General features: G+C 33.8%; 1 long non-coding RNA gene across 1 annotated transcript in view; it reads left to right on the top strand.

The window, feature by feature from the left end:
* The first annotated feature begins 471 nt into the window (after positions 1-471).
* The window catches only part of LOC141564938 (uncharacterized), a 45,068-nt gene continuing 36,678 nt past the window's right edge, over positions 472-8,861 (top strand). Inside the window, exon 1 of the long non-coding RNA XR_012488817.1 lies at positions 472-565. This is a non-coding gene — a long non-coding RNA (uncharacterized LOC141564938). The remainder of the gene's footprint in view (positions 566-8,861) is intronic.

Raw genomic sequence — 8,861 nt, 5'->3', positions numbered from 1 at the left:
GAAGGGAGGAAGGCTCCCGCGCCCCCCACCCCCTCCCCGCGGGGCTCCCTCCAGCTCGTGCTCCTCCTCTCGGGCTCAGGCGGTGTGAAGTGGCGCGAAGGTTCAGCTCGGGCCGGGAGAGTCGATGGAGGTGCTTGGCGCTCGAGGGGACCATGTGGGTGAATGAAGGGCGGCGGCTCCCGCCTCAACGTAAATATGGACAAGCCCCACTCCCTCATTAGCATAAAAAACAAAGTACTTCCGAGCTGCCCGCCCGCCCGCCAATCACGGGCTGTCTCCGCCTCCTTTGCAATTCATCTCTCCCCGCAGCCAACCCAAGGAAAGCCCGAGTGAGCTGCTACCTTCGCCACCCATCCAAACCTCCGCCCCCTAACTCCCAACTCCCCAGCACGGGAGGCACACCCCGCCCCTCCTCGCGCTAACGTCCGCCTCCGCCCACGCCGCCCGGTGGGTCCTCTTTCTAGCCGGGGCAGCGGCGCGCGGAAACCCCTTTGCACTGCATGCCCTTCTTCCCTGACTCCCCACGCGCTCAGCCCTTTCCCGAGCCTCGGCCCGTGGCCCCACAGTAAGTCCCTGCTCGGAGTTACACCGTTCGCCTTACGAGCCACTTGCACGCTCTTCGCCTTGCACAAACACACACGCACACTCAAGCAGCACCTCGTGTCCGGAGGAGGGAAGCACACAGCATGTCCTGGTCACAGTGGGACTCTGTAGCGCTCGTGGCTGTTTATTGTTACTACTGCTCACTGCTCACACGAGTTCAACTATCTTGGCGGTGGTCTTGGGGATCGTTTGGGGGGGGGGGGTAGGGAGGAGAGAGCTAATTCAAGGCAATCTAAGGTTTAAGCTTAAAGTTGTTGAGTGATTCAGACATACCTAAAAGTTCTGTTCGTTCACAGTGCAAAAGACTTTTGCTTGTGGACAGAAAACTTAAAATGAGACTTTTGCATTCATGTTCGAGACTTTGACCGAGTTCACTTATCCTTTTATTGACCACACACCTGAAGTTAGATTTTAAGGCCAAAGCACGCTTTCTTCCCTCTTTTTTTTTTTTTTTTTAAGACTTTTGCAAACGGCCTTTAACAACTGCCATACTAGGCTCTCCTGTAGGAATTGTGAAAGTCAAAAAAGAACTTTGAACACAGCATAACTGACTCAAACTGAGGATCCCAGAGAGTTCTCTTCCCTACAACACCAAACACTTGTTCAGTGGTTTCCAGGTATAATTTATCTTTAAAAAAAAAAAATCAGGGCTAATAATTTTTGCTTTAAATAATTTTATAGTGGTTTCACCTAAATATATGTCTAAAATGTTCTGTGGGTATAACACTCAATTCCTGATTTTCTACACTAAATACCAGTGGTGAAAGCTTATTGATGGAAGCCTAAAATGTGGTCTTCATGTACAAGAATTTGAAATTGAAACCCTGACATCACATTACCTCCTTGCTCTTTTTCCACATTCTTCTGCTCTCCCTCCCACTCCTTTGTTGACTTCACTGAGGAATAAGTTGTGAAATACAGGATACTGGTTCCATCCTCACCTCCTATGTCATCTCCCAGCCAATGCTTACCATGCTGATCATATCCAACAAGATAAAAGGCCTTTTGAAATTTTATAAAGATTGGATAGCTACTTAAGAAGCTTGAGAGAAGGAACTAAGTTGTTAAAGTAAAATTTTATTTTAAAACTTTTTTTTTTTTTTTTGCAATGGTTGGGAGCCCAATTTGTTGATTCTTCCTTTTCCCTTCAATACTCCTTTGTACTTTAAATTAGAAATAATGTGGTTGTGAACAAAAATGAGCATCATAGGTTCCAAATCATGGGAAAATCCCCATGTTCATACAGGTTTCTCAGAAGAAGAAAAAAAAAGAATTTGTGTAATAGAAAAGTTGTATTCTGAATCTTATGGTTTCTTATACATATTTACATCTTTCATGAATGTATGCAAACATTTAATATGTCATATAATTTGCTGGTAGTTTTAATCATAATTTGCTGATTTTAATTCATTTTCTACTTTTCCACAGAACATTTACAGTTACTTTTGTGACTTCAAAAAAAAAAAATAAGAGTTTTTTATTCTCATGTAGCATTATCTTTTAGATCAAATTGGGTATTAAAAACATCTTTTCCACCTAAAATTATTAAAATGTCATACTTTGTTTTCAGTAAAACTCATTTCTTATTATTTCCATTTCTGTGTCATGGTATTCTAACCAGTGAAAATGGGCACCCTTCTATAAAATTTATCATTTCAGTAGGCTATTTTTAGCAATCTAATGAGTCTAGGTCAAAATTCTCTTTATGACAAATAACCATATTATGTGGTAAAAATTTAATAGATTTTTAAAACTACCATCTTACAATTTTTACAGTAATTCAAGCTTGGGAGAGTGCCTTGTGTATTTCATACACAAATGCTTAGTGGGAAATTCCAGAAAGTTTCAGAATGAATAATTTGAATTTTATTTTATGGTTTTTGCATACACTTCCCCTCAAACATAATTCTCAGTAAAAATTTATAAACTTATTACTATTAAAACAGATAGGACAACAAAAAGCTGCCAGGTCTCCAACGGGTTAATTTCTGCACCATTAAGTTTGGGACTTAGCATTTATTTCTCTTTTCCCCTGAAGTCAATGGAAAGTCATCCCCTTCACTTTCTAGGACAACAGCACAATCTAGTTTTTAAGTCAAACTGGTAAAGACTTTGTAATTCAGATTCTGGTATTCAGAAAATTATGTTGATCTGCTATAAACTATGACCAGAAAATCTGAAGTTAGAGTTTTCTGAAAAACAAAAATATCACCAAATAAGTTTCACTAGCCCTATATAAAAGAACAATCAATATAGTATCCATTATTTTCTGCCCCTTTATCTACACCATCCCAAATATCCATGTGAAAAGAATTTTTGAACCATCTCCTAAATACTTCCAAGTATCTGGATTTTTTGAAATTACATAGACTAAACTGCTTCATTGGCTAAATTTTTTCACATCTTATATGAATATATGGAGACACTTAAAAGGGCACACACACCGCATTAAAAATTAAGGAATCACTGTTATTTCACATAATGTTTAAGGGTAGCTTCTACTGATTTAACTGAGTTGAATTTCTGAAAGGTGGGGGGAAACCCTAAATGGCTTTATTTTATAGCTTGATTATAAGACTCCGAAAAATTAATGAAGTGGCAACTGCATCCCATATCAAAGCTGTAAAAACTAGGAGTAATGGCAATAACTGAGATAATTAAAATATTTCAGTGTCATATTATAAGCAAATATGTTCTTTTAATGGCCACGTACAGTTACTTCATTAGTCTATTATACTAATTAGTTATGTTTCATATTTTCCAATTTTATACTTTTAGCATACGTACCAATAACTATTTTTAGTAGTGGTAATTTAAAAATATATTTAGATAAGTGGGAATAAATTTCAAACATCACTTAGATTTAGAATACTAGCTGCTTAAAAGTAAAATTTTGGAACCTTTTATATGATACTGCATAGAATAATCATTTATATAATTTTAAAATTTAATTGGTAGTTATATATATATTGAAATCAATTTTGATAAATATTTGTGTTATATGTGAGAGATTAATATCAAAGGTAAATTTAAACATATCTTCAAGACATTCTATCTCACAAATATTCAACATGTATTATACGCATACACACAAATATACATATATAAAGAAAATTGTGAGAATTACATATTCAGTTTTATTGATGAAAGTCCTTTGTAATAATGTATATATTTTCAGCATTAATATCAGTGAAACAAGAAAAATTTTCTTATTTATAGATTTCCTGTCACATATTTTGACTAGACTTTTGGAGGGTTTAGAGAGATTAAACTACAAATGGTCTAAATACCAGAAACTATATTTATGCAAAAGTTTGTTCTATCTTTAGATTCTGATTGGACATAAAAAAAAAGTTCAGTGTATTTCAGTATGATATATAGAATTTTTAAAAAGATTTTGTATTTACTTGAAATAAGAAAAGAAATGTGCTCTTAGAATTTTAAACACCTATCTTCTTAAATTCTTAATAGAAATCTATAAATGCTTACATAATTTACTTCATAGCTAATTTAAAATCATGACAAAATCTAAAAAGGACCAAGGAAGATTAGATTACCAAAAACTAGGACTTTTAGCTGATTTATCTGTCACTTACCTGACTGTTTCTCAAATCTAGGTCTTATTAAGTCTTTCAAAGATTTATTTTCACTTATGCTTCATCTGTACTTCAACTCCATTGCTTCAGCTACATTTTCATCTAAGATAAAAACACTGATTCACCTTTAGCATTAGATTTATTCATCTAACTACGAGAAATTATATAAGATTTGTATTGGTATTTTCTCCATAAATAGTGCTGCTTACTATAAAAACCTCAAGTTTGCTGTTATTTTATTTTCAAATCTCTAGATTTTAACATCATTTAAATTTTTTTCTAATCTGTCATTTGGTATAAAGTCTAAAATATCCAACATTCTATTTATGTAAAAATTTGGGGGAAGGTTTTATTTTTCTTTTTTAGGTTTATTTTGTTTAGATGAAATTTAAAAAAAATACTATACCTTTTTAGTTCTATGAGGCCTCTTTCAAAGAATAAAGTATTTCATATCTTTATGTCTTCAAAATTTTTGAAGATACCTGCTTAGCTAAGTTGATGCTCTTCTAAAAAATACATAATTAACATGTCAACTGAAGTAGTTGTGTATATCCAAAGGAATTTTTTTAAAGTAAGATGTTTTATGGGCATAATTTTATTCCATATGTAGCAGTTAAGTTCCCTTGTTTTTGCTAACTTTGTGCACACACTAATGTTCTAAAGAAACTGAAGCATATTATGTTTTCTTCAGATAAAACCAGAACTGAATTTGAGGAAATGTTGACAGACTCTTTTCTGAATTTAAGGTACCTCCTCTGCAAAATAGGGATAATAAGAGCATATAGCTCATAGTAATGTTGAGAGAATTAAGCAAATCATTTATTTTTTTGAATTCTCTAAATCTGCATTACAGTGCTCTTATGACTTTAGTGGAAAATTCTAGATACTTATTCAGAAACACAAGAGATATGATTTTTCTGGGCACATCTATTTGTGTAAAGTTTTAGGTTTTCTGCAACAACCTCTACCTATGTATTCTGTAATTAATAACATTCGAGTTTGAACTGCTAAAGTATAACATTAGTCTGGGAGGATGATTATTTCAATGTCTTATATAAATTCAGATATCAAAAAATGCCTGAGTTTTTAAGGTATCCTATACTTTATGACCATATTTTTAATGTTTCATATTTTATTTATTCTTAATGCTTCTCATACTAAAAAGAGGAAGAGTTTTCTTGCATTTTGACTTAATATAAAATAATAAACATTAGTCAGCCCATTAAGATGGTATAGGAAAAGAAAGCAGAATAGGGCAGGGAACCTATGTTTGAATTCTGATTGATCATAAGCTGACCATTTACTTAACTCTTTTGAAATTTAATATTCTTTTCTGTAAAATTATAGGATTGGATCTAGGTGACATTTATAGGACCAGATGTCAATCTTAATTGAAACATGTGTCTTTCATATTTTAAAATGCTGCTTCAAATGGTGATTGTTATATAGAAAGTGCATGTGATTCAAAATACTTATATCTGCTCAGAAATCCTTTCTACACTATCAGTATGCAATTTCTATACTATTTTCATTTGTCCAGTGGAAAGCATCAAAGGGGATAGGCCATATCTTATCCATAAAGAGGAATAAACTATAACCAGTCATAAGCAAAAAATTCAGACTCAGAAAATCTAATACTGGAATTCTGGCCAATCTAGAAACTTCTCATAAGGCAGAAATTTATATTGACATGAATAGCGATGAATCTATAAATAAAAGCAGGTAAATTAACTATAAGGAAGAAGTGACTGGGCAAAATTAGTTTCTGAGACAGTTTTTTGCTTATATGTGTGATCACCATTTTTATTTATTTCCTAATAAATTTTTATTTCATTAAATATTTTCCAGTTGCATTTGAAATATTTTTGACATTCACTTTTTACTAATTTTGAGTTTCAAATTCTCTTTTTCCTCTGCCACCCTAACTCTTGAGATGGTAAGTAGTATGATATTGATTGTACATGGATTTCCATTTTTAGATTGTGTCTCCACTTGTGTAACTCTTCACTGGACCATCTTCCTTTACTGTCTCATTCTATCTTTATTCAGTTAATTCCCCAGATCTCCCTTTTTTGCTTCCACATTATCTCTCATTATCCTATTTATTGCTGCTGCAGTCAATTTTAGGCTTCTGTTTTATAGGACAAAAATTGGTGATTTTTTTTTTTAAATTGAATTTTCTCATTTCATCATTATTTCATAATGTCACAGCTTAAGAGCTGAAAGTGACACTATGTGAGTTAACTATATGAGTTGGGCAGTTATGATTATATCCACTTTACAGATGAATAAAGTGAGGTCTCATAGCTAAGTGTGAGCAAAGCAGAACATAGCCACAGTTCTGATTTCAAGTCTGGTTCTCTTTCCACTGTAAAACAATGGCCTTCAAGGACACAAAGGACAATTTTATTTTTTTTCCCCCCACTTAACAAGTTTAGGAAAACTAGAATTGAATGTATAACAGGTCTAAAGGCTCTTGTCCTTAAATTTCTCCCACAGTTTCAAAGATAAAAGATTGTTTCACAGAGTTCAATTGAAAGTCCAAAATATATTATAGAAATAGTATCAATAGTAAATTGGGTCTCAAAAAAAAAAAAAAATTAACAGACCAACAGGCCTGAACTACAGTGGTTCAAGTTAGAATAGATGTGAGAAATATTATGAAGGTAAAATCAAGAGACATAGGAAACCAAATTTTTCTCTTTAAGTTTCTTTTACTACATAGGCTCACTTAAGAAACTCTAATATTAATATTTAAGTCTGTTGCCATAGAAATCAAAAGAGTATTTTAAAGGGCTGTGATAGATGCTAGATAAGCATATATATTGTATTAGAACAATAAACTCTGGGAGTTTTCAACATATCTTCTGCTTTGATTGTAACATTCAAATGTTCAGTCTGGCCAGTAGGAGAAACCCACCTTGACTTTTCCTGCTCTACCTGATCTCCATCCTTTTATTGGTCATGGACTCTCCCCAGTTCATTTAGCTGACTGATTTACTGTTGTCCTGATAAGGAAATTTCACATACATGGCATGAACTAGATTAACATATAAGTAAAGCACAATTTAAAAGTAGTATGTGTTGCCAGGATCACTAGGATAATTTTAGGGACTTAGCTTCTCAACAATCCAGAAAAGTTGTTCAGCTAAAATTATAGATAATTGTTATTGCATCATCTGGAAAAGATGTATTTAATATTTCTGCCTTTCTGCATTTGATTGTGAAGTTTTTAATGTCCTAATACATGTTCAATTTTTGTGTAAGTACTATGTACCACTTAGAAAATGTTATATTCCTTCAATCCCCATTCAGTTTTTTTTTCCCAAAGGTTTATATCATATTAAATGTGTTGGTCTTCAAAAACTGACATAGCCAAAAATGACCACATTTTCAAATATTGGTGAATTATAGATTTATTCCTTAGATTATAGATTTAGAGCTGAAAGGACTTGATAGTCTTCTAGTCCAAACTCCTGATATTAATAGATAAAACGGGACTCAAGTGGGTTAAGTCCCTTGCCCAGAATCACAAAGATGATGCAGACATAGTCATGATTCAAACTCAGGTCTTCTGACTCTAAATCTAAATTATTTTCTATTGCTTCTTTTCATGATGCCTTACTTAGTTGAAATTCGCTAGAAAAAGAGAAAAACTAAAAGTCCACATATAAGTACAGGGCAGATATTGTTACTGGTTAACATACCTCATGCCTGTAGTGATACCAAACTTTTCATACCATCTCAACAGGATTCTAATTTAATTTAAGTGCATTGTTTTTATATTGACAGCCATCAAATACAAGTAAGACAAACACAGATGCACACACACATATATATATATAAACTGAAAAAGCATGGATATTTTCTATCAAACCATGGCTCCAAAAAAACTCCAAGATAATAATAATAATTATTATTATTTGATTACTATATTAACATTATTAATTAATAATCAATAAATTAACTTAATTCTTTTCTTTGGGTCTAGGAGGATCTTAGCAGGACAGTTTCATTAGGCAAAAAAGGGGGAAAATTTTTTGTTTCTTATTTTCTTATGGCTTATTTCAAAGATTAAGCTGGGGCCTATAAAGTAGATCATAAAAACCACTCCTCTGTTCTGAAGCTGTCAGTATCTTAACGTTAATTTTTGCAAGAGGTAGGGGCAGCTAGGTGGTGCAGTGGATAGAGCACCAGCCTTGAATTCAGGAGGACCAGAGTTCAAATATGATTTCAGACACTTAATACTTCCTAGCTGTGTGACCCTGGGCAAGTCACTTAACCCCAGCCTCAGGAGAAAAAAAAACCCTACTAATTTTTGCAAGAGGCTTAGGTATTATTATTGTTAGAGCTGAGAGGTCATTAGTATATTCTCCTCCTTTTGCATATAAGGAAACCCATGCTCAGAGAGGTAACAAAAGTAGTAATAAGTGGGATTTGAATCCAGGTTTTCTCCGGGACAAGGGAAAAGCTAGTTTTGTGAATGGCCAAATAAAAATCAATTCCAAGTCTCAATAAATATTCAGAGAAGTTGTAATCTTGTGTTTAGCCTATAAAAAGTACTTACTATATGTGTTCTGCTTTCATAGGCTGTGAGGAAGCATGCAAGTGGAACACACATTGTATTTTTCTCAATGAGATTACTGTCTGGTTTGGGAGAAG

Source organism: Sminthopsis crassicaudata, chromosome 3 (genome assembly GCF_048593235.1).
Source record: "Sminthopsis crassicaudata isolate SCR6 chromosome 3, ASM4859323v1, whole genome shotgun sequence".
In the NCBI taxonomy this organism is placed as follows: domain Eukaryota; kingdom Metazoa; phylum Chordata; class Mammalia; order Dasyuromorphia; family Dasyuridae; genus Sminthopsis; species Sminthopsis crassicaudata.
The sequence above is the reverse complement of the archived record's forward strand: the minus strand, read 5'-3'. Positions and strand labels throughout refer to the sequence as shown.